General features: G+C 44.8%; 1 long non-coding RNA gene across 1 annotated transcript in view; it reads left to right on the forward strand.

The window, feature by feature from the left end:
* The window catches only part of LOC144339096 (uncharacterized), a 112417-nt gene that overhangs the window by 1224 nt on the left and 85667 nt on the right, over positions 1–25526 (forward strand). The window lies entirely within an intron of this gene.

A 25526-nucleotide genomic window follows, 5' to 3' on the forward strand; every position in this document is an offset into this window, starting at 1 on the left:
TAACTTTAATAAATACCGACTGGGCGTTTCCTTTTCTCAACTCCGGTCAAGGTTCCCGTAATATCCAGACCAAATCGAAGAAAAAATAAAAATATAAAATCAACAAGTTCTCTTTGTTTCCCAGGAACTCAGTATCTCTAGGCTCCAAATCACTGGCTCTGTCCAGAGGGATGTTTCTGACAGCCTTGACTTCGGTGGCAGTGGATTGGTGGCCGTTCAACTTGAAAAGGTTTTCTCCTTGTAGCCCGGTGGAGACTGGCACAGCCTGCCTGAGCTGGACTCTGATGGATGGGTCGGGTCTCCGGGGGTGTTTAATTCCCATTCTCCTTTGCTTTTAGGTGACCTTGGACAGTATTCCTGCAGAACAAATAGATCCCTTCTTTTTTAAAAATGTAGAAAAGCACAGAAAAGAGGCTGGGGGTGAGGGGGGGAATAGGGGAGCTACATTGGCCGAGGCACTGTGACTTGTTGCTTCTCTTTCCATGACGTGCATGTCCACGTGGGGGGTGATGGTGGTGGTGACACTATTTCAGGCATGTCACACAGCAGGATGACTTCTGTCCATTTCACACCACATTTAGAGTCATTAGGAGTTTAGACTGTCATCTTTAAAATATGTGGAGTTTACTCATTTCCACAGCCGATAATTCTTTTCTGCCAGTGGGCAGTGAAGGTCCCTGGACCAGCACTGTAGCCAAGAAAAGCTTTCTGCAGAGTGTGGAGGCGCCGAGGGGCTCTGGGAGTCTGCGCATTTGGGGAAGAAGCCTGAAACATGAATGTCAAACAGCCCTGAGGACCGTGTTGGGTGGTGTTCATACTGGGCTATCTGCAGGCAGGCTGGTGAGACAGATGAGAAACAGAGCTGAGAGATCTCCTCAAGTTTCCACACAGTGATGAAGGCAGAGTTGATACAAGAACCCGGTGTTTGCTACTCCTCTTATCCTCCAGGTCTTATCCATTCTGTCACCCTGGGTCGGTTCTCCAAGTTCCCTTCAGCTAGACTGAAATAATCTTGGTGAGGGTGCCTTCAAAGTTCTTCCTTTATCCTTTCTTGTTTCCTTTTCAGTCACTGACTCATTCATTTTACAGCTATTTATTAAACTCCCACTCTGTCTTCAGGTGCTTCCCCGTAACTCCAGTTCTGGGCCTTACTTGGGAGGAAAGAGGAACTGAGAGACAGAAAGGACTTAGAACTGTCCTCATCCCTGGAAGAGGGGAGCCCTGAACACAGGTTTCTTGTATGTATTTTCACTGTGCTAGGTTGCGTGGGTGTGGAAGACACAATCCTTGCTTTTTTTGACTGCATGCTCAATGGAGGAAAATGAACATACATGTCACAAGAAAAACATTCTGGCTGTCTATTCTTAACTCGTTCTAAAGAAGGCTAAACTGAAGGAGACTCTGTGTTTGGCTGAGCAACGTAATGGACTTGGAGTACATGTTTGAAAGTAGGAGTTAGGACAATATTGAGTTGTTCTGCTTATTAGGACAGGAAGGAAACAAGTTGAATGGAACAAATGGGGAAGACATGCAGAGACTGAGTGTGGAGCCTCAGCTTGGTTGAGAGCACATTGGGGAAGGGTAATGAGAGGGGAGGAGCTCTGAGGACAGGGTTGCCAAACAACTTTCCTGAGAACAGGCAACAGGGTTGCCAAGTTGTCCAGGGATTTGGACAGGGGAGATGCTTGCAAAGATTGGTAAGTAGTTTGCTGTGGGGTGAGCTATGAAAGCCCCTGGTCCTATGAAAGAAATTATTCGTAAAGTCAATATTGTTCACCAATTTGTTTGCAAATGGATTCCTTTGGGATCAAGATGGAGCCAAATGATGCATCTGGGTTGCTGCAGGATGAGTTCAGAGAAGGCTGTGTGGACTGAGTTACATGCTAATAACATGGAGGAAAAGGTGGTAATAGAGGCTGAAGCAATGTGGAAGGCAAAGAGGGATGGGGTGGGAAGAAGCACCAAGCACAGTTAGTGCTAATAGAGGCATCATGGAGGAGGTAGGGTTTGGGATCGAATTTTAAAGGGGAATAGAGATCTCACACAAAGATCAATAGGACAAGGGCAATCTAGGCTGGGAGAAAGCAAAGGCAGAGAAGTAGGACAATTCATGGTGAGTTCTGGGTCTTCCCAGCAGAAGAAAGGAAGGATGGGACAGTATTGTGGGAGTCTCCAAATGCTCTTCCAGGAGCATAGACCTCGGGTTCCATAGTGAGAAGCTATGGCAGGTGTGGATTTTTTGTTGTTTGTTTTTGACGGGAAATGAGCTGGGAAGCAAGCTGGGAAGTAACTGATGCCGGCTTTCCCAAGGTAGGCCTTCCCCATCCGAATGGAGCACTGTGGGGAGGGAGTCCTTGGTGCTGCTTTCACGAGGAGCCAGAGCCCAGGTGGCTTATGTGGCTCGCTGCACAGGGCACCCAGCTAAGGGGCTGAAATCCAACTCATGCCCCACTTGCCCAGTCACACAACATGTCGGGGTTGCGTCTGGCAGGGTCATCTCTGCCTGGAGAGAGAGATGCCTTTTCTCTAATTTGCATGGGCTGACAGAGGCCCTGCAACTGAGTTCTTTACTTGAAAAGGGAGAAGCTACAGTGAAACAAGTGAGGATTTATTGGGCCTTTGCTGTATGTGCAAACATAAGGTAAAGCAGAAAGAGTCTTGAGGTCAGGACTATCTGTGAGTCTGAGCATGTCTCTGCTCTGTGGAGACACCCTGAGACATACTATAGGATACAGAGGAGGAAGCTTAGTGCCTCCCCTCAAAGATTTGGCAATCCGTGTCAGTTATAAAACAAACGCTCCTCTGGGTTAAGAAACAGTGAATGACAGTATGGAATCAAGTGCCAAATTGTACAGGGCAGAGTCTCAGGGCTTGAGAAAGGAGACCTCCTCTGGGCTGAAAGAGTCAAGGCGGGCTTCATGGAGGAGGAGGGTTTGGCAGTGAAGCATGTATATGTTGGTTCTCAGCCAGAGAAAAGACCATTGAACATACAGCCAGAGGAAAGGAAGCTGGGGGCTTCTGAGGATGGATTTTTAGCCCCCACAGCCACCCTAATGCCATTCCCAGTTGTAGCCCAAGCGCTGTGATGAGTCACCCTTGTTTCTGAGAGACGGGACGTTTTTGGATGTTTAACTGGTTCAACACTTTACGTTCCCTGAGACTTCAATGTTGGCAGCTCACACTCACCATGTTGCTCCGGGAACACATCATCCAAGCCAGCAGCTGATGCCTGATCTCCATTGCCAAGGCAAAGCGAGGGCTGAGTCAGGTACCTGTGTCTGGAAATTTTTAGTCCCACTGTCTCTGACAAGCTGAGTGAACAGCACTTGACAGTTGGAGCATAGCTGAGTTCAGGGTCACCAACCGCAAGGTGGGCTGGGGTTGGGGGTTCTGCTTGCTTTTTTAGGCCTCACTTTTCTCATGTACAGAACACAAAGGATTATACCAGATTATCTCCAAGCTGTCTTCCACCTGATATTTTATGATCTCATAATTAATAGGATCTTTCAGTGTTATCAAGCAATGACAGGATGGGAACAGATACTAGCCAAGTCCTAACCTTAACTTTCCTCTTGGCTTTGACTGTAGAGGCTGTGATGGAATGAGATTGTGGGTTGGAAACAGGAGAACCAGGAGCTCCTGGTCACAGTTCTGCCATGAACGGAATTTGGGATCCAGTCCTGGGAATGTAGGCAGGTGATTCCCTCAGTTCAGTTTTCTTCTTAGTGAAATAAGAAGGCTGGAAATGGTCCCTACAACCCTTTCTGGCACTGTACTAGCAACTGAACAACTTTTAAGTACTGCCCCCTTGCCTGGGTGGGGCCCCTCCACAAGGCAAGCTGGGAAAATTCTCACAATATCAACTGATAAGTTTGAAGAAAACACAAAGGAGAAGCCATGGGGTTCAGAATAATAAATAGATCATTTAGAATTAGATGGAGTCGAAAGAGCTAGATCTGAGTCTCTAAGCCCCAATTTCCTCTTCTGCAAAGTGGGGATAGTAATACATGCATCTCAGGGCAATGATTAAATGAAGAAGCTTATTTGAAAATGTTTTAGAAGTGCTATGCAAAAGTGTAAAATATAGTTATTGAAGATAGTCTGTTTCCTTAAGGTAGTCTATTTTTTAAAGCTTAATTATTACACTACTTGCTAATGTGTCTGCTTCCTAAGAAACAGCAATTCAGGTCAGCAACTCTGTCTACACGCTCCTAAATATAGTCATATTTTAACATGAAAGGAGCGGGCGGACTTCAGGACTACCAGAGTGCACATCTGCCCCCTGTCTGGAATTCTACAGTGTCACTGGAGTTGCCCACAGTGGATTTCCCAGGAACTTTGATTGTGTTTACTTGACAGTGAAGGAGACACCTACCCATCCAAGATCCTGCTTTGATGATTGCCTATCAGGAGACAGATGGTGGAAAGAGGGGAAGGAGGTGTGAGTGAGTAGGGAGAAAAAAGAAGGCTTTCTTCTTTCTGTTATATTTTGGGCAAAGGATGTTAAACTTTATTCTTTAATGAGCTTGTGAAAAGGCTAATTTGGGTTCACTACATTACTCCAGGTCTGTTTTCTGCTATGTCTGGTCATAGCAGAAATTCTGTGGAATTCTTCACTGTGGTCCCTGGAGGGGAAGCTTTTCATGGGGAACCCTGGGAAGAGCCACAGAGAGGAAAAGGTTCTAACTCCCTAAATGACCATTTGCTTCAAAGCCTGCCCAGCCCACAAAACTTTTGAAAGGATCAGTCTATTTTTAGAAATCCTGGTCACTTATTTATCTCCCGTTAACCAATTTAGGGGGACAAAATGTCACCACATGTTAGCAATTGAAGGAGCCCCAAGTGCCAACACCTCTCATCCGTTCTTCCCATTTGCTGCCGCCGGAGTAACTTCTGAGAGTTTAGACCCCAAAGTCTTCTCTTTGTTCAAAAGCCTTCAAAGCCTCAGAGCCCTCATCCACAAAATGGACATAATAATATTTAGGCATAGGCTTTTATGGAAGATAGAAGAAATATTTATAAACAGTCTACAATAGGATTGGTCACATGGTAGGTTCTGGATGAATGGAATTATTGTTATCACTGCCTTAAACAGAGCGAAATAGAGAGTCCCTAAAATGGCATTCAGGGCCCTCCATGAAGTGGTCCCAGCTCACTCATCCACTTGCACGTCCAGTAAGCTTTTCAAGGACACGGTGTGCAGGCTGCCCGGCTTCGTCTTCCAAACACACCTTGCACCTGCTCCCTCCCTGTCCTGCTCAGGCTACTCCCACAGCTGGGAGAACTGCCTTTTTTCCTCTCTCTTGCTTCTTCTATAGTGCCTTTTAAATCCACCCAGTTGAAGTTAATTATTCTCTCTCTGGTACTTCCATTGAAACTTGTTTATAATTTATTCCAGTACTTACAACAGACTGCCTTATATTACAATTACTTGTATATGCTTCATACCCATTGTCCCGCCCTTTCCATGGAACAGCAATTTATCCTCCTTAGACTACATCTTAATTGTTTTTCTATCACCCACAGAGTATTGCACATAGTAGGGGATCAATCATATGAAACTGAATATAAAGAAGACAGCTACATGTCCCTGTTGGCTCTGAAATTCTACAATTACAGGAAGGCTTATTCCCATTTTCAAATCTTGCTAAAGAGCTTCCTCTCACTGAGCACCTATCATGAGCCAGGCACTATGCAGACTTGGACGTTAACCCTCCCAAGAGCCCTGTGAGGAGAGAACCACCATCCTCACTTTACACAGAGGCGGATGGCTGGGAATCTCCCAGCCTGTTGGTGGTGGAGGCAATATTAGAAACCAGAAGCCACAGTGTGCTGTGCACTTCTTCTAAGACAGCTTCTCTCACACTGAACTTGCCTTAATTTTCATTCTACAGCACTTGTCAACAAATTGAACTGTACTCTATAAAACTGGCTTATTGTTGCTTGGCTATATCTTTTTATGTCTTTGTCTTGATTCTCCGAGTGTATTTTAATATAGTTGCAGGGCAACACAATAATAGAAATAAATACACATTTATCAAGCATTTATAATGTATTTAGCACTTTATACACACACATCTTATGAAGATGTTATTAATCCCAACCCATGGGGAGTTTCACTGGGGTAGCTGCTACTGGCAGGAGGTTACTACCTGCGAGAGCAGTACTCAGGGCAGAGACTATTTTTCCACCCTACAAAAATTTTTGGTTATTTCAACCACCCACATGCTGGCTGCATCTCAGCCCTCAATGTTTGTTGAATGAGTGATAGGATCTCTTTAATCTCTCACCCATGCTGTTTACCCTGAATCCCTGACTCTATACATAGCCTGTGGAGTGACAGGTCATTACTTGCCCTCTTCTCCCACTGGAGAAGGAATTGGGAGAATGAGAGAGGAGGCATCGTTCTGTACCAGACAGACAGAGGCAGTCTCAGGAGATGAGACTTCAGCCCAGGTAGAAGCAATGTGGCATCTCTTCTGGGCTAGCCGTTCTTTAGACACGGTCCTCACATCGGTTGGGTCAGACTTTCCCAAGTGCTTGTTAAAATGCATATTTCTGGGCTCTACCCAGACCCACCGAATATGCCTCCCTAGAGGGAGAGACTAGAAATCTACATTTTGAAAAAGCCCTGCAGGTGATTCATCCAGGCCCTGAAGTCTGAGCAGGACAGCCTGGTTTAAGCATCTCCTCAGGTATCCCTTTCAACCTCAGCAGCTACTGCAAATACAACGTGCTTTTTTCTCAAGTAAAAGCATTCATAATAAATAAAAAAGAAACCATTTAAAATTTCATTTTATTGCTTCCAAGTATTGCTCCTTGTCCAAAAGTTACAGTGTAGTTTGACCCATTCCATATGTCTATTTTATGATGTGTAAAAGAAAAGGGTGATTCCACAGTATAGCTTTAGTGCTTCCTATTATTTTCCTTTGCAAATCTCTTGAGTTGGAGCTATGCTGTCAGTTACTCTTCTGAGCACAGTTCTATGAGAAAGTGTATTCTGAATTTCAAACAATAATTTCATAAATAGACTTTCAGAATACAACATGTTCCTATGTAGGGAACTGCCTGTATTTTAACGTTTTCATAGTTATTTGTTCCTGAGAAAAAGATTTTTACAATTGGCCCTAGAAGGATGTAGACTGGGGGGGGGGGGGGGCTCTGAATTTTTCCAAATCACCGTCTCACAGACCTCTGGCTAGTGTCATAACTTACTTTATTCTGTAAATAATTTCTAGATGTTTCTGGGAGTTTTGCCAATTAGGGATATATAAATTAGAGGTATAGAAAGTAGGCTCTTTTTTCCCTCTCATTTGTGAATTTGTTCATTTAGCAAATGCTTCTTGGGCACTTCCAGTGAGTAGATGCTGTGTTACCCACACGATTCAGACAGGGATGTTGGTTTTTGTCTCTGAGGGGTTCATGGTGGAGCAAAAATTACAAACCACACAGGGGAGAAATGGGTGGTAAGAAGATGCAGTGGGATTAAAGGTCTAAAGAAGACAGAGTTGAACAGTCTGTGGAGGGAGAATGAAAGAGAAGTCCCAAACACCCACCAGAAATTCTATTGATTAATTGTTTGATATGGGGGTCTTGCTCTGTCTCCCAAGCTGGAGTGCAGGGGTGTGATCGTAGTTCACTGCGGCCTTGACTGCCTGGGGTCAAACAAGCCCCCAGCCTCAGCCTCCTGAGTAGCTGGGACCAGAGTTGTGCACCACCATGCCTGGCAATTTTTTTTTTTTTTTGGTAGAAAAAGAAAAGAGCCACATGGCTCTTTTCAAAAGTTTCCCACAGAAATATTACTGTCAGTGGAGAATAAACTTGTGTCTTCCTCCTCAGGTCTTGAGGCAAAACTTGAAGCACATCACTGCATGCTTTAGGTTTTTTTTTTTTTTTTTACAGGTACCGTGTTTGCTCATTATAATTTATAGAAATGTGGGGCTGCAACTCCATGATCTTTTCATGATTGGTTAATATAGAAATAAACAGTAGACAAATATATAAAAAAATAAAAAAGGAATAAATAGTAGAAATATGCTGTTTATCCTTTTGTGTTTGGGTGGTGAATGGAGACGGAGAAGAGTCCCAAGTTGAACTCCCGAAGCTGAGTTGTGGATAAGCTCAAATTATCGTTGGGCTACTTTGTTATAGATGACTGTCTGCTTTTCATAATTGAAACGGATTAAACTAGAAAAACCAATACATTGAGACATTTGCTTTTGCGGCCTGGGTGCTGGTGTTGCCTCATCTCTGCAGCATTAAAAAAAAGGGAGGAATAGGAACTCAGCCAATTTGCCATCAATCCACAGAGTGAGATTCAGCTCATTTTGTTGGATTCTGGATGTGTGTTTTTCGGCTCTCTTCTGCTGACAATTATATTTAATGGTAATTTAAGAAATTGATTGATGTCATTGAGTCCTATACAGTTTTCTAAATAATTTCTAATATTCTCTGGAAACTTGAAGATACAGAGAAGAAAGGAAAGAAGGGAAAGAATGAAGACACTCATCATGTGCCTACTGTGTGCCAGACACTCTCTCTTACGCCATTTTAGTTTCGCGATCGCCCTGTAAGGGAGAGAAGACCCTGAAGTCTGGGAAGTGAGATGGGCTCTCAAGGTCACACACCTGGGGTAGCAGGAAGCAGACTCAGTCCTGTCGGGCGTCAGGACCCAGGCTCCTTCCACCTTGCTGCTTCTCCTCGTAGTCACCAGATGTTTTCAAAATCCAGAGAAGCTGATGCCAAACTCAAATTTTTCACAAACCAAGCGGGGACCCAGAGCTCATTGTGTGGGGAGATATATCCAGGGGGTGTCCTGCCATCACTATCCTCCTAGAGCTGTGGGCATTTGGTCAGAGTGCCCCAAAGGGGTGCAGGATCATTCCTGTGGTGGTGAAGCAGGGGGAACCAACCCCAGAGGAGCTGGAAGAGGAGAAATGGAGGCAAAAAAAGCAGTAACAACTACTGAAATTAACCCATCCCCTCCTCTACACTGGTCACCTTGCTGGGCCAGTTCTCATCCTGACCCTACAAGGAAGGTATTAGTATAAGCATTTTACAGTCGAAGAAGAAACTGAGCCTCAGAGAGTTGATACAACTTGGCCAAAGTCACACAACCAAGTTTTCTCCTGGAATTTGAACCAAAGACGATAGGACTCTAAACTTTGTGCTTTTTTTTTTTTTTTTTTTGAGACTGAGTCTCGCTCTGTCACCAGGCAGGAGTGCAGTGGTGCAATCTCATCTCACTGTAGCCTCCGCCTCCTGGGTTCAAGCGATTCTCCTGCCTCAGCCTCTGGAGTAGCTGGGACTACAGGTGCGTGCCACCATGCCCAGCTATTTTTTTTTTTTTTGTATTTTTAGTAGAGATAGGGTTTGACCATGTTGGCCAGGATGGTCTCGATTTCTTGACCTCGTGATCTGCCTGCCTTGGCCTCCCAAAGTGCTGGCATTACAGGCATGAGCCACCGCGGCCTGCCAGTTTGTGCTCTTTCTGTTGTGCCAAGCCATCCTCTGGAGGTAACTTTGAGGTCCATTTTCTTTTTCTCTCCCATTGCAGACCACTTTGGGAATTTCTTTTTATGTAGGTTGCTCGTCGCGTTTTCTTTTTCTATTTCATTGTCCCTGTGTATTATTTACCTCTTTGCTTTTCCCTGACATTCTCCTCATCATTGTGGTTTTTCCTCCCTAAATAGCAACCGTCATCTGGGGTCATCTTTGGCCTCTTTCTGCAGGTGCACAAACCTGCTGCTGTTCTCTTCTGTTGGGGTTGCTGCACTCCCCCTTCCACACCTGAAACCAGTATAGAAAAAGCATATCTGCAACAGACATACCTGCAGGGTGAGGGCCAGATAAAAGAAATGGTAGGTTTTGGTGTTCTGTACAGTGAGAGAGATTTCTTGGTAGGAAACTTAGGAGCATTTCTAAACCCGGCCATCACTGCTATAACCTCCAAAAGGACTTCCCAGGAAAAAAATGTCAAACTGGAGGGATACACAAATATTGGTCTTGGCTACTCTGGCTGTTCATCTTCCCAGAAATAGGTCCTGGGGAGGTGGCCTCCTCAGACAGGGTCTGCCCAGTTGTTCCCATCATATTGGGTTCCACATTACTAAATGGAAAATTTGAAGATAGCACCTCAAACTCAACATGTCCCACATTCAGCTTGTATCCTAGTGCCCCACTCCCTTGTGTTTCTTTCCTTAGAGAATGGCTCCCACTCTCTGCAAATTCACCCAAGCTAGGAACCTTGAGGTTAGCTGAGACTTCCCCTCTCCTGGGCCCCCTTTCTCCTCTCCTGGACCCCCTTTCACCCTCAGTCCCTGAGCAATGACAATTCATTTTGCTTTCTTGTTGATTTCCAAATCTGCTGTGAAAGAGGCAGATTCCTCATTGCTGCACTTCCCGCCTGCGTTTAGGCTTGCATCCTCTCTCCCTGGACAGCTGTGCTGGCCTCCTGGTCATTTTCCCTGCCACAAGTATTGTTGTGCCAGTCCAGTCTCCTAATCTATACCTTCTGTCCTGCAGTCAGAATGAGCTTCCCAAAGTACAGATCTAATCATATCACTCTCCCATGATTTTATCTTGTTACAATCTCCCTGATGCTTTCAATATAAAATCTTAGACTACTTTGCCCAGCCTGTAAGACCCTTTGTGATTTGGCCCCTGCTTACCCTGTTCTGAGCCATTTTTCACCTCTTCACACTCCTTCCTGTGCTCCACACATTTTGAACCACTTCGTCTGGAAGTTTAAGTAGTTATCAGTCCTTGTGGCTTCCCAAAAAATATGTTTTTGTTTTGTTTTGTTTTTGAGACAGAATCTTGCTCTGTCACCCAGGCTGGAGTGCAGTAGTGTGATCATTGCTCCCTGCAGTCTCAATCTCGTGGGCTCAAATGATCCTCCTGCCTCAGCCTCCCGAGTAGCTGAGACTACAGGCATGTACCACCACGCCCTGCTAATTTTTGTATTTTTTGTGGAGACGGGGTTTCACCATGTTACCCAGGCTGGTCTCGAACTCCTGGGCTCAAGCGATCCACTTGCCTCAGCCTCCCAAAGTGCTAGGATTACAGGCGTGAGCCACTGTGTCTGGCCAAAATACATGTTTTTGTCCCCACTTTTAAGTGAGGAATCTGAGCCTCAAATCACAGAGCTGCTAAGTGGCAAAATCTGACTTTAAAGACAAGCCTCTCTGACTCTGAAGATCAGGGTTTTTAAGACAGAATAGAGGAGCCTGGCGTACTTTGTGGAGTCCACCAGGTCTGCAGTGAGGAAGAGGGGGAGATGGAAACATTGCGACTCAGAAAGCCCTGACATCATCTCATTGTAGCCCTGTCCTTTTTCTCTGACCCACAGTATGTTGCAGATGTGAGGGGTGACTGAGCCCCAAGATTAATAATCATTGCAAAACTCACTGGGGCCAAGGAGAAAGCAAACCATTCATCATGTGAACTGTGCTCAGATTCCATTGCTTGAGTTTAATCAGACTAATGAACCAGCTGGCTTCCTTTCTAAAATGATTTCTGCTGTTTCCATAACTGAATAACAGCACAGCAGGATTTGAAAGGAAGAGAGAAGAAAATTTGGGGAGAAAAGACATCCTCCAAGTTAGCCAGCTGACAAGTTGGCTGTGCTGATAAATGCTGGGCAGAGTGGCTGGGGTATGAGGAGGAACTGTGTGGGACCTTGCTGATGTCTGGTCCAGGTCTATTACCTCCAAGCAAATATTCCCAAGGAAGAGAGGAGATTTTTTAAAGGGTGGATAAGGACAGCTCCCGGGGACTTACAGGCCAGTGTGTTCAAAGAACAGCCAAGGTATTGAAGGAAGCTGAACCCAATGAATACATTCATTTATCTAACATTTATTGATTCTGCTGTGCGCCGCAATATTTTAAACACTGAAAATACAGTGATGGGCTCTGCCTCAAATAGTTTAAAATCAAGGCAATTATTTTCAAATATCTTTAAACCACAAAATCATTTGTTCATACAAAGCCTTTAATATAAATCCAACACTGAAACAAAGGCAAAGTTCTATGTGGCCCCAATGAGCCCCCTCTAAACGCTACACAGAGTTAAGTGGACCATGCTGAGGAGCAGGACTCACGGGCAGAGGACATAGAGCTGTCTTCTAACATCTGATGAGGATTCTGGGGAAGAAAGGTCTGACGAATCCATTGTGGTTCCATGTTAGCCAAAACTCTATTAAGAAGAAACAGCAGAAAGTGAACACAAATCTCTGAATTACCAAGCTGCAGAAAGAACAGGGAAATGAACGGACTTCATGAACAACTGGAACCAGGGATCGCATGTCATCAGTTCTGTATCTCCCCCTCCCCTCTCCTCCTAAGCCCAATCTTATCTCTGCTTCTTTCTGAACTTCAGCCTCATCCTCTCACCCTCCAGACCAACTTTTTGTAGATGGCAAAAAACAATGATATATTGTCTTGGTTCTAACTTTTAAAATCCCAGGGAAGGAATTTGATTGACATGACTGAAGTGCTCACTCTTGGACCAGCCATCTGTGGCCTATGTGGAGGAGAAGATCACAGAAGCTCCAGCTGATTCCATGGGGCTGGAAGGAAGTTCCATGGAACTCCCTTGAAGGACCCAAGAGATAGAATCAGAGACAACAAGCCAAAAGTTAGAGGGAAATACATCTTGGCTCAAGAAAAGAAAAAAGTTCTAATGGTCAGAGATGATAAAGAGTTTCTCCTGCTGCTTCTAGCAGAATACAATACATTTTTCATGTGATTCCCTCATGTGATTTACTCAGAGTCAGCCAGGCTGCCTATTTATTTGGGAAAAGTTTTTTGTAGGTTTTGTTTTAGAGTGCACAGGATGTGATCGATAGGCCCTTACAGAATGCCTAAGTATGTCACGTTGGGCTGAACCTCTCCTCATTCAGTAGTAATAATAATAATGGTGGCTACTGAATATCATGACATTAATTTCATACTTTATCTTACTTAATCTTTGAATAAGTCCCTTAGGATGAGTCTTATTTCATTTTTCATATAAGGAAACCAAGAGTGAGAAAAGTTAGGCAACTGGCTCAAAGTTACTCAGTTACTAAGTGGTGGCGCTGGGATTTGAACCTGCAAAGCCTTGCTATTCATCGTTGCCCTATATTACCTTCAAGACCCATCCTCCAACACCGACCCTGTCTGTTTCTTTTTTGGCCAGGGTAAGTGCCTGCCTGACATTCAATTGGCTCTGGGGCTTTTGAAATTATGGTTTTAGCATGAAAAATGTCAGTGCTAGAGAGAGAATGAGTGACCGGGAGAGATATCGAGGTCGGGGGGGAATGATTTAAAAGTAGAAGATTGGCCGGGCACTGTGGCTCACACCTGTGGTCCCAGTATTTTGAGAGGCCAAGGTGGGCAGATCACCTGAGGTCAGGAGTTCCAGACCAGTGTGGCCAACATAGAGAAACTCTTTCTCTACCAAAAATACAAAAATTAGCCGGGTGTGGTTGCACTCACCTGTAATCCCAGCTACTTGGGAGGCTGAGGCAGGAGAATTACTTGAACCCAGAGGCGGAGGACTCAATGAACTGAGATCATGGCACTGCACTCCAGCCTGGGTGACAGAGTGAGACTCCCTTTTTTAAAAAAAAAAAAAAAAGAAAAAAGCAGATGAAAATTCATTCGTCCACTCATTCCACAAACATTTGCTGCATTACTAATACTCTAGAGATAACTCAGAGTACCTTCTAGTCTACTCTATACTCTACATTCTAAGGGAGTCCCCACCCAGAGGCCTTACCTCAGTGAGTGGCCATGAACATTCGAGTACCCATGTCCTATGCCATGTGGTAACCCACACGCTGACACCCTGACTGGCCCATTTGATCACCTGACACAAAGATGGCCAACTAACCTAGAGGTTGGCCAGTGGCTATAACTTGGGCTTGCCTTGAAAAGACGAGCTGGGACAAAAGGATCCTCCTGCTCTGAAAACCTAAGCCAAGAGACACAGAGAGAAATTGCCAGTTAGCTCTGGGAAGAAAGGGATGAAGTTATGGATTTGGGTGCTGGTATGGCCATATGGATTGGATGACCATACATCCCAGTTTGCCATGGAGAATCCCAGTTTATCCCAGCATAATTAGGACTGGGACTCCTTTCTCTCTCATAAGTATCCTAATTTGGATGAAGAAGCTATTCAATCACCCTAATTATAAACCACGATGTGATGCAGAATGGGAGAAGGAGAGGGAGGAGAGACGAGACTGAGGTTAGGCCTTGAAAAGCCCTGTGGGTCAGGCTAAGGAGTCTTGATTTTTATGCTGAAGGCAATGGGGATTTTAAGCATGGAAAGTATGAGTTCGGATTTTTTGCTTTTAGAAAGAGTACTCTGATGAAGTGTGAACAGCTGATCAGAGATGGGTGGAAGTGGAGGCAAGGAGCTCACCTGGGAGGCTCATTGAACAATCCAGAGAAAGGCTGGCTGGAACTAGACCAAGTGACTGCAGAGATGAGAAGGCAGATGTGCTCAAGGAATATCCAGGAGAAAGAGTTGAAAGAATTTTGGAGACTGATTAAAGTTGGGGTATGAGGGAGAGAAAGGTGTTAGGGGGAAGAGCAAACTTCTTGTTTGGGCAACTGGTGAACAATGCCACCTTTCACCTAGAAGGTGTTGCTAGTGGCAGGAAGATGGAGAGTATAGCTTTGAACATGTTGGTTTTGAAGGCCATTGTGTTAGTCAGAGTTCTCCAGAGAAACAGAGCTGACAGAAGGATGGATGGATAGATAGACTGATTGATATATTAAAGGAATTGGCTCACACCGTTGTGGAGGATGAGGAGTACCACAATCTGCTATCCACAAGCTGGCAAACCAAGAAAGCCATTGATACCTGCAGATGTAGTCTAAAGGCTTAAGAGCTAGGAGCTTTGATGTCAGGGGCAGGAGAAAATGGATATCCCAGCTCAGGAAAAGAGAGAGAGAATTTTCTCTTCCTCCTCCTGTTTGTTCTATACAGGCTGTCAACAAATTAGATGGCACCCACCCACATTGGTGAGGGTGATCTTCCATACTCAGTCTACTGATTCCGGTGCTAATCTCTTTGAGAAACACCCTCTCAGACATACCCAGAAGTAATGTTTGCCCTGCTATCTGGGCATCCCTTAGCCCTGTCAAGCTGACATGTAAAATTAACCTTTGTAGCTATCAAAGTGGCAACTAAATGATTAGAACTCAATTAAGGAAGAGGGGTCTGGGCTGAAATGCTGAATGGTGTGTGGTTGTCAGGGAGGTAGTTTCATTCATGGGAATGGAAAGAGCACATAGAAAAGACGAGTAGCGTGAGGAGAAGGAGGTTGAGAGAGGTGAGTAGTGAGGACCACCCTCACAGCTGTCTGTACTTCTGTGTTTCTTACTCTCCTTTGTATTCTAGTTACATTTTTTCTTGTCATTCTCCCCCATAGAGTGCAATCTTTTTGAGGTCTGGCACCCTTGTAATCCTTGAGTCACTCAGCACAATGCATTTGCATAGCATGTTGTTAGTATTTATTTGACTGAATGATGGAAGTGTTTGAAAGGCCCATGAGACTGACCACCAAGAGATCACTGATAACCTTGGGTGGGTATTTTTTCATGATGTGCTGGGGCAGATGCCAGGATGCAATGATACATGGAATACAGGGTGAAGGGAATGCAAACCAGTAACTCAAGCTATAATCTGGGCTGCCTCCCTTTCCTCTAGCCCATCCTCTTGTTACAGTAGGTAGCTAGTCAGACATGAGCAGGGCAGGAGAGTACCACCCTCCACCAGAAATGTCAGGCAACCATCAGGTGATGGTCAGGTGGTGTTAAGCTGTCTCTCTAAAATAATAATTAGTCACAGCCAGTGCCAGAGAAAGGCAGTCTCCTGATAGGTGGAAAAAACCTGAAACTGGTGATCAGCATCTTCCCAATAAGATCTCAAGACCTGGGCGAGTGGGCTCAAGCATGTACATTAAGAGGCAACATGGCGGAGTTTAACTGGTGTGTGACCTTCTAGGAACATTGAACTGGTAAGGGAAGAAGGCCCCAAGTGAGCATGCGTGCAACTCCAGTAAACACGCTGCACATGCAGCGCCTTCCAAGTGATGGCAGGCCACTGTGCATGCAGAGAGCCCACCCTAAGGGAAGAATCAGGGGAGGAGAGATGCAAACTCTGGAAGCATGCCAACATCTAAAGTCCCAAGTCAAAGGTCACTGTGCACTTGATCTCTCAAGTCGCCGGCTTGACCCTCTTCCAAGTGTGCTTTACTCCCTTTTGTTCCTGCTCTAAAGCTTTTTAATAAACTTTCACTTCTGTCCTAAAACTTGCCTTGGTCTCTCACTCTGCCCTGTGCCCCTCCATTGAATTCTTTCTTGTGAGGAAGCAAGCATTGAGGTTGCTGCAGACCTGTATGGATTCGCTGCTGCTAACATAATTTGGTACCTCATGACTCAGATACGTTCCCTAGTGATAACTCTCTCCCACCTCACATTTTGAAGGAGGTATTTTTAATCATTCTTGAAAAAAGGAATTGAGTCATTTGGGAGGGACAAGAGCAAATGGAGGAGTCAGAACGTCTATTGGCCTGTTTTGTTTTTCCCTAAGGGTAATGCCCCTAGAAAAACAACAGTACCACAACGTAACAGGAAGCATTATACTGCGTGAAACCCCAGCTCTGTACTTGGGAAGGGCACCATTCAGACAACCCAGAATCATAGGAAGAGCTTTGGAATTTGAAATCAGATCAACCTGGGGCCAGTATCCACGTCTATTCTTTACGTATCTAATAGCTTTGTAAACTTTGTAAAGTTTCAGCATCTCTGAATATTAAGTCACTTATCAGAAAAATGGGCATAATAATGAGTACCTTTCAGTTTGCATAGCTAATCCATGGGTAACAGAAACTGAAAATTACAGAGGTTTTGTTTACATACTCAAGGCACTTGGCTTGTAAGTTCTAGTAAGTGATAGAACTGGGATTTCCACCCAGCTGTCCTCAATTTTGGTGCTTTTGTACTTTCTAGGGCACACTGCTGCTTGGCACACAGATGACTTGTATATGCCCTCAACTCCTCTTTGGAATGAAGCAAGGCATAAATAACTAGAGAACGCTCAGATCAAGAGTATATAAAATCCTCTTCCTTACCCTCATTTTCCTTGGGACCTTAGAAAACCTCTGTTATCACCGAGGTTTCTCATCTACAAAAGGTTGGGAAATTATAGGGCCCACTACACAGGCTAATTTTGAGGCTTAGAAGAGTTAATGTCAACAACGGCACCCAGCAGTGTTTACACAGTAGGTGCTAATGAAATGGTAACTAAGGGTGATTCTAACTTTGGGGTTTGGGGTTAGCTCTTCTAACAAGCTTGGCTGATAATGACAGTGATGGTTGCTGTGGTGGAGGTAGTTGTAGTAAGAAAAGCATTAGCTAACATTTGAAGAACACTGGAAAATCTTCACATGCCAGGAAGTAAGTCTCATTTAAATTCACAACAACCCTCTGAAACAGGTGTCATTATTTATTCCTATCTTACAGATGAAGATAGCAAGGCATGAAGAAAGAGGATAAGTAACATGCCCAAAGTCATCTAGTTTGTAAGTAGTAGAACAGGGATCAAATCCAGGGCTCAGGATATCAGTGATGTTTCTACCGCCAGTGGATTGCAACACATGAACCCCAGGGTTTGGTCATAATTTATTCCCTTTGTGGGGTCTTTTGTGCTAAAAAGGAAATAGGAAGGTTCCTCACAAGCAGACCCGGCTGGCTCCCTGACTGTAATTCTGGGAGCTGATTCTGGGCTTTCCGGGACAGTGCTAACAGCTAGGCTAGAGGGGAGGCCATCGTCTTGCAGTCATTGTCTCTAAATGGCTCCTTAGCCCCAGCCTGTACTTCTGTGGCCTTGTGGCCTGCCAGTGTGCCAGCCTCGCTGAGGCCAATGGGAGGGAGAGAGGCATGGGCTAAAGGCTGGAGAGACCCTCACACAGAGGGAGAGAAGCAGAGCGAGAAAATCCGCTGACTGGACTGAGTGGACAGGCAGCAGGGAGTCTGACAGTCCGCTCATCTGTATGCTCTGAGGCTGAGAGCTGTGCAGAAGCCACTGCCCGGGCAGCGTCATTCAAATGTGGGCCATGAACCAATCAAGGCTCAGAGGCACCGTTCTGAGCTTCTGGGGGTCCTGTTCCCATTCCCTGCTTGCCCCTGTCCTCTGCCCAACAATGAGATCGGCCTGTGGGTGTGGTGTGTACATTCCCATACCACAGAAGCAGAAAAAAATGAAAGACTTGGGATCCATCCCCATCCCAGAATCCAGTCCCAGGACTGTGTCCTCTCACTCTCCCTGTGAAGCCGCTCTGGAGTCCTCTCCCCCAGATTGTTGGCAAAGCTGCAGAGCTTCTGATTCAGTGACATTTTACAGGATCACTGTGTTCTTTCTTTAGAGCCATTTGAGATAGAACTGAGAACAGGAAGCCCACTGTCTCAGAGGATTAGATCGAGAATGGTGTTCCCCCAGCAGCTGAAGGCTGCAGGGTCTCAGAGCAGTGGGAGAGAAGAGGGAAGGAACCAACACCCCTGGTGTTCCAGGACTTGCATCACATATTTTCACATATTGTCTTTTCTTTTAATCCTCTCAGGAACACTGGAAAGTGGGCAAAACTGTCCCCATTTACAGGTAGAGAGAACTGAAGCTGAGGGGGATAAAAGTGACTTGCCTAAGATAATTCAGCCAAGTAAGTAGCCTAAAAGGCTTTAACAGCAGTTTTCTGTAATTCTCCATGATGACTCCTCCTGTATGTCATACATCTCCCAAGCTTTGCCACAGCCAGGATTCCTGGGACACATCGCTGGCTTATAAGGCAATGCTGAACGTTGTGAGTTGGAGGTGCTTGCTTGTGCACAGGGAGTCATTATGCCTTATCCCCTTCTACAGACTCTTAATCTAAGTCTGTCAGAAATTCTCATAGAAAGGCCGAAAATTCTTGGAGCAGGAGGAAAATGTGTAGGTCATTTAATTCAAATTCCCAATTCATGGATTAAAGTTACATTACCTAAAGTAAACAGTTTGCTAGTTTGTGCTTGGAGATTTATAGATTGTAAAGGATTTTTATGAAGGGAGGAATTGTTATAAGAAATAGTAACAAGTGGCTGGGTGTGGTGTGTCATGCCTATAATCCCAGCACTTTGGGAGGCCAAGGCAGGCGGATCACCTGAGGTCAGGAATTCGAGACCAGCCTGGCCAACATGGTGAAACCCTGTCTTTACTAAAAATACAAAAAATTAACTGGGCATGGTGGTGGGTACCTGTAATTTCAGCTACTGGGTAGGCTGAGGCAGGAGAATTGCTTGAACCCAGGAGGCAGAGGTTGCAGTGAGCTGAGATCGCGCCATTGCACTCCAGCCTGGGCAACAAGAGAGAAACTGTCTCAAAAAAAAAAAAATCATAACAAGTGAGATTTGACCCCCACAAAGCACAGGCTTACATGGCAAACACCCAGAATTATGTGGTGGCAGTGGTCATGATGAAGGTGATGTGGGATTGGTAACAGTAGTGATGGTGGAAATGATGGTGGTCTGATGGAGGTAGAGGTGACAATGGAGATGAGAATGACAATAATTACAATAATGAGGGGGTGGTGGCCATGATGGTGTTGGTGGTTGTAGTGGTAGAAATGGCAGTGATGGTGGTAAGGGAGGACAGTGGGAGGTGGTAGTGGAGGTAGAGATGGCAATGATGGTGGTAGTGGAAGTAGTAAGGCCAGTGGTGGAAGCAATGTTGGCAGAGGAGGTAATGATGGTCAGTGATGAAGGTAGTGGTGGTAATGGTGGTTGGAGGTGAAGGTAGAGATGAAGGAGGAGGTACAAGGGTGATAATGGTGGTTAGAGATGGAGAGGGAGGAAATACTAGAGGAGGAGGCAAGGATAAAGGTGGAAATTGGGGTAGGGGTGATCTTGGGGGAGAAAGAGTGTCTTACTCTCTAAGATTTAGTGCAGGTTGGAGTCCCCAAAGCCTGACGTGGCAGTGCACACGGGGAAAGCCCCAGGCCCAGTATCGGCAGAGTGTGATTTCCTTCCCAGATGCTACAGGTGGGTTTGTTTGTCCCCTCCAAATCTCATGTTGAAATCTGATTCCCAATGTTGAGGTGGACTTCATGGGAGGCGTTTGGGTCATGAGCTGGTTGGGTCTTGGGTGGACCCCTCATGAGTAGATAATACCTCCCTGAGTCAGAGGGTAGGGAGTGTGTTGGCTGAGTTCTCACTGTTTTAGCTCCCATGAGAGCTGGTTGTTAAAAAGAGCCTGGCACCACACCCCTCTCTTGCTTCCTGTCTTGCCACTTTATCTCTGCATATGCCAGCTCTACTTCGCCTTCTGCCATGAACGAAAGCAGCCTGAGGCCCTTACCGGAAGCAGATGCTGCTGCCACGCTCCTTGTTATATGGCCTGTAGAACCATGAGCCAAATAAATCTCTTTTCTTTGTAAATTACCCAGCCTCAGGTTTTCCTTTATATCAATAGCAACATAAATGGACTAAGACACCGGGACACTAAACAATTGTCCAGATTGTCCCAGGGTAATTCATCCCTGTGAGGAGAATGAATAAATCCATAGCTGTCTCCTGGCCTGTATCACTAAGGGTGCTGCTTGGCTCTGGTGTCTGCCTGGGCTGGAATCCTGCATGCCAAAACCATTGGCCTTCATTCCCATGTGGCCAGGGGATAGAGCCTTCAGGCCTGGTAGAGTTATCTAAGTTATGTGGGAATGCTTATGATGGAAACACTCAGGTCCACACACTCTAACACATTTCCTCTGATAGGCACATATATACTCACACACTCTGACACATCTACACATATATATCTACACACACACACAGAGTTTCTGCAGAAGCTCATGCTCTTTGTCTTTAGAGCCAGTAGACAGATGATGGAGTGTGTGCTTAATGTGCAACATGTCCACCTCCACCATCCTGATCTGGAGTGGTTACGTAGCGCTGGCAGCTTTGCCACTGACTCAGCCACTGAGACACCACCAGTGAAGAAAAATTATGTTGTTTGCCTCTCTGAAGTGAGAGCACACCAGATGAAGGCTCACAAAGGGGGGCCTTGACAGCAGATATTGATGGCCCTCGACTTACCTCCAGGCTTGCCTTCTGTTTCGTTCTAGCAACCCTCTCATCTGTCAGGAGTAATATATGGGATATTTGATGAAAGCATCCTCCATTCTGTGTTATCTGTATTGCCTTGTATGGCTCACTGGCTTCCCTTCGGAAGTGGCTAGTTGCAAGGCTGGCTTAGTATAGCCTTGACCCATGAGACTCCTGCTGTTTACTATGCTCCACCGTACTCCTTCCCCACAAAAATATGTGCGGTTCATACTCCATGCACCCCTCTATCCACCACCTCAAGTGCTCCCAGCAGTACCACCCAAATCATAGATTCACTGAAGTGCCTTTCTTTAATACGATTTCTTACTTCCTTGCATGGAGTAAGTAATAATCTCTAGAGCAAGAAGGCAGAAGAGCATGTGAATGTCATTCCTTCTTTGGTGCCTGGTGCTTAGGCAGCATTTAGAACATGTGTGTTCAATGAAAGGCATGAGGGCTGGGGGATACAGGTGTGGAAGCTCTGCTGTGTTTTCAAGGCCACATTAACCACGGTGTAGGGTAAGAGTCAACCCAAAACTTGGACAGGCTCCAGGAACAGAGGCCCCAACTCAACAAAACCACATCATACATACAGTTTCCTAGGTCTGCAGGCTGTAAAGACAGTCACCAGGCAGCCCCTGCCTGGATGACTTTGCACAAGACAATGGCACATGTTGGTATCTAGCAGTTCTCCAGAGACCCAATTTTAATGGTTTCTTTTATATCCTAATTGCCTCCATGAAAACAAGTCAGCCCATGACAACTATAGCCTTTTGAAATTCTGGACAGTGACTCAGAGATTAGCCAGAAACCATACAATGTCATCTGCAGGCACAAAGCTTAGACACTGTATGTGCCTGGCAACAATGTCTCTGCCATCCTGCCTAAATTCCACCCTAGATACAAGGAGAGGCCCTCAAATTCCAGTGAACCAAAGAAGAAAAGGCAAGTTTTAAGGAAATTGCTTTCCTAAAAATATAATACCCAGACTCTCTGTAGCAAATTCTGCTGGTTGCCAAAGAATTTACCAACTGAATCCTGATTTTTTTCAAGGATCCACCCATTACCAACTTGGGGCATTGGACTGGCGTCTGTTTCTGGTTCAGGTATGGGAATGTGTATTTGATGCCTTCATTGATACGCAGATTGCATCATGCCTGGGCCTCCAGTTATGTCAGATAATACATTTCCTTATTGTTTCAGTCAGTTCGGTTCAATACGTTAGGCTCCTCACAGCCACAAAGATACTAAGCGAGATACTTTGCAATGCTAGCTGGAGAGGAAGATTCTCCAGGTGAAAAGAAGTAGAGAACACCACAGCCCTGCTTTTCTTTCCAGAAGGTCACCTCCCATGGTGACCTCAGAGAGTGCTGCTCCTCTTTAATGCCCCAACCGCAATCCTTTTATAAGCTCCTCCACTCATAGAGCAGAGGGCAGGCTGGAGTATTTAAACAACTCTATCCCAATGCTCTGGGATATCAATAGGAAAACAAGCATGGAGAATAATTTGTAACTAGATAATCTGGTTTTCAATATATGACTTGGTTTTCTTCAGATTGTGGCATTGGTTTTCATTCAGTCTTTACATGATGGGCTCCACCTAGCATCATAGAGTCATGCCTTAGAGATCTATACTCTTTGACATCTAGACTGGAAGTGCGTGCATGTGAGAGACAGGGAATTCTCTCTCCCACTTCTCAGTTTCCTGTCTCAGGTCCTGCCTCTTCCTACACAATGACTGACTCAGGAAAGGCCACATTTCCCAGTTATAGGAAGAGGTTCTACTTAAGGCCACAATAGTTGCCTACCTGAGTGAATATTTATTGAATAATGAATGAGAAGAAAACTCCATCCCAGTTCAAGACAATGACTCCAGCACTGATACAAGAGCCAGAAATAGGCTATAAGGAGGGGGTAGGAGGATTATTATAAGACATCTAGTGAGTCATACCTTTCCACCTACTGTGGACCCCCAGATCATCTGGGCCCATGCCTCTATAGCCCATGTTGAGCGCAACATGAAGAGGCATTGCAGCACATCTCCTCCAACCCATATTGGCAGTGGAGTGTGGTAGGAGCGGAATACGGGCCCACTACCTGGCCTTGATCCCTTTTCTGCCATCTGCTTGTTGTGTGAACTTAAGCAAGTTAATTAGTTCTGTGGGCCTCAGTTTCTTCTTCTGCAAGCCTACTATACATGTTGCCATGATGATTAAAAAGATAAAGTATATACCTGTGCCTGGCACACTAGCAGTTTCCTAATATGTGGTAGTTATAGTTATTAGTAACCACTTAGCCAGTGTCCCACTTCTTTCCTTAACCTATTTCAGACACTCCCAGCTATCTCTTTGTAGCTCATTCTTCTGTTGATCCTCAATGTTATCCTCAGATTTGGCACACAAATTATTCCTTCCCAAGTTCCAATACAGGTGTTTACAATGTCCCACAAACATTCTTGGAGAAAGACCTCTGGCACCTCCAGACCCTAGAACTCTTCTTGTTTAGATGTGACCCTGGGTGCACTTCTACCCATCACATCTAGACAGGACTCTGGTGGCAGCCAGAAAAGACTGTCCCCAGGTTAAAAAAGAGCCCAGGAGGCAGCCCCTGAGGAAATGTTGGAGAGGCGCATGGATCTCACTTGAGCTTTTGTCATCTCAACGATATGACTGTATCGAATGGAACACCCCCATGCCAGCTTGGAGAGGAAGCAACTGGGCATGGCCAATATGCTAAAGAGTTTGATCTCTCTCAATAAGGCCAGTCTGCCTGGGGTGGATCAGAGCCAACAGAATCTTCTGGGGCTACTAAAGCCAGATGCCTTTCTTTTTTTTTTTCTTTTTTTTTTTTATGTTTATTTTTTATTTATTTTTTTATTATTTATTTATTTGTTTATTATTATTATTATACTTTAAGTTCTAGGGTACATGTGCATAACGTGCAGGTTTGTTACATATGTATACTTGTGCCATGTTGCTGTGCTGCACCCATCAACTCGTCAGCACCCATCAACTCGTCATTTTCATCAGGTATTACTCCCAATGCAATCCCTCCCTCCCCCCCCTCCCCATGATAGGCCCCGGTGTGTGATGTTCCCCTTCCCAAGTCCAAGTGATCTCATTGTTCAGTTCCCACCTATCAGTGAGAACATGCAGTGTTTGGTTTTCTGTTCTTGTGATAGTTTGCTAAGAATGATGGTTTCCAGCTGCATCCATGTCCCTACAAAGGACACAAACTCATCCTTTTTTATGGCTGCATAGTATTCCATGGTGTATATGTGCCACATTTTCTTAATAGAGTCTATCACTGATGGACATTTGGGTTGATTCCAAGTCTTTGCTATTGTGAATAGTGCCGCAATAAACATACGTGTGCATGTGTCTTTATAGCAGCATGATTTATAATCCTTTGGGGATATACCCAGTAATGGGATGGCTGGGTCATATGGTACATCTAGTTCTAGATCCTTGAGGAATCGCCATACTGTTTTCCATAATGGTTGAACTAGTTTACAATCCCACCAACAGTGTAAAAGTGTTCCTATTTCTCCACATCCTCTCCAGCACCTGTTGTTTCCTGACTTTTTAATGATCGCCATTCTAGCTGGTGTGAGATGGTATCTCATTGTGGTTTTGATTTGCATTTCTCTGATGGCCAGTGATGAAGAGCATTTTTTCATGTGTCTGTTGGCTGTATGAATGTCTTCTTTTGAGAAATGTCTGTTCATATCCTTTGCCCACTTTTTGATGGGGTTGTTTGTTTTTTTCTTGTAAATTTCTTTGAGTTCTTTGTAGGTTCTGGATATTAGCCCTTTGTCAGATGAGTAGATTGCAAAAATTTTCTCCCATTCTGTAGGTTGTCTGCTCACTCTGATGGTAGTTTCTTTTGCTGTGCAGAAGCTTTTTAGTTTAATTAGATCCCATTTGTCAATTTTGGCTTTTGCTGCCGTTGCTTTTGGTGTTTTAGACATGAAGTCTTTGCCCATGCCTATACTACAAGGCTACAGTAACCAAAACAGCATGGTACTGGTACCAAAACAGAGATATAGACCAATGGAACAGAACAGAGTCCTCAGAAATAATACCACACATCTACAGCCATCTGATCTTTGACAAACCTGAGAGAAACAAGAAATGGAGAAAGGATTCCCTATTTAATAAATGGTGCTGGGAAAATTGGCTAGCCATAAGTAGAAAGCTGAAACTGGATCCTTTCCTTACTCCTTATACGAAAATTAATTCAAGATGGATTAGAGACTTAAATGTTAGACCTAATACCATAAAAACCCTAGAGGAAAACCTAGGTAGTACCATTCAGGACATAGCCAGATGCCTTTCAATGGGTTTTGCCATTGATCTTAATCAATATAAGTAGGCAGAAACTGGACTGATAAATAAAAA

The sequence above is a fragment of the Macaca mulatta genome, chromosome 2, assembly GCF_049350105.2.
Source record: "Macaca mulatta isolate MMU2019108-1 chromosome 2, T2T-MMU8v2.0, whole genome shotgun sequence".
Lineage (NCBI taxonomy): Eukaryota > Metazoa > Chordata > Mammalia > Primates > Cercopithecidae > Macaca > Macaca mulatta.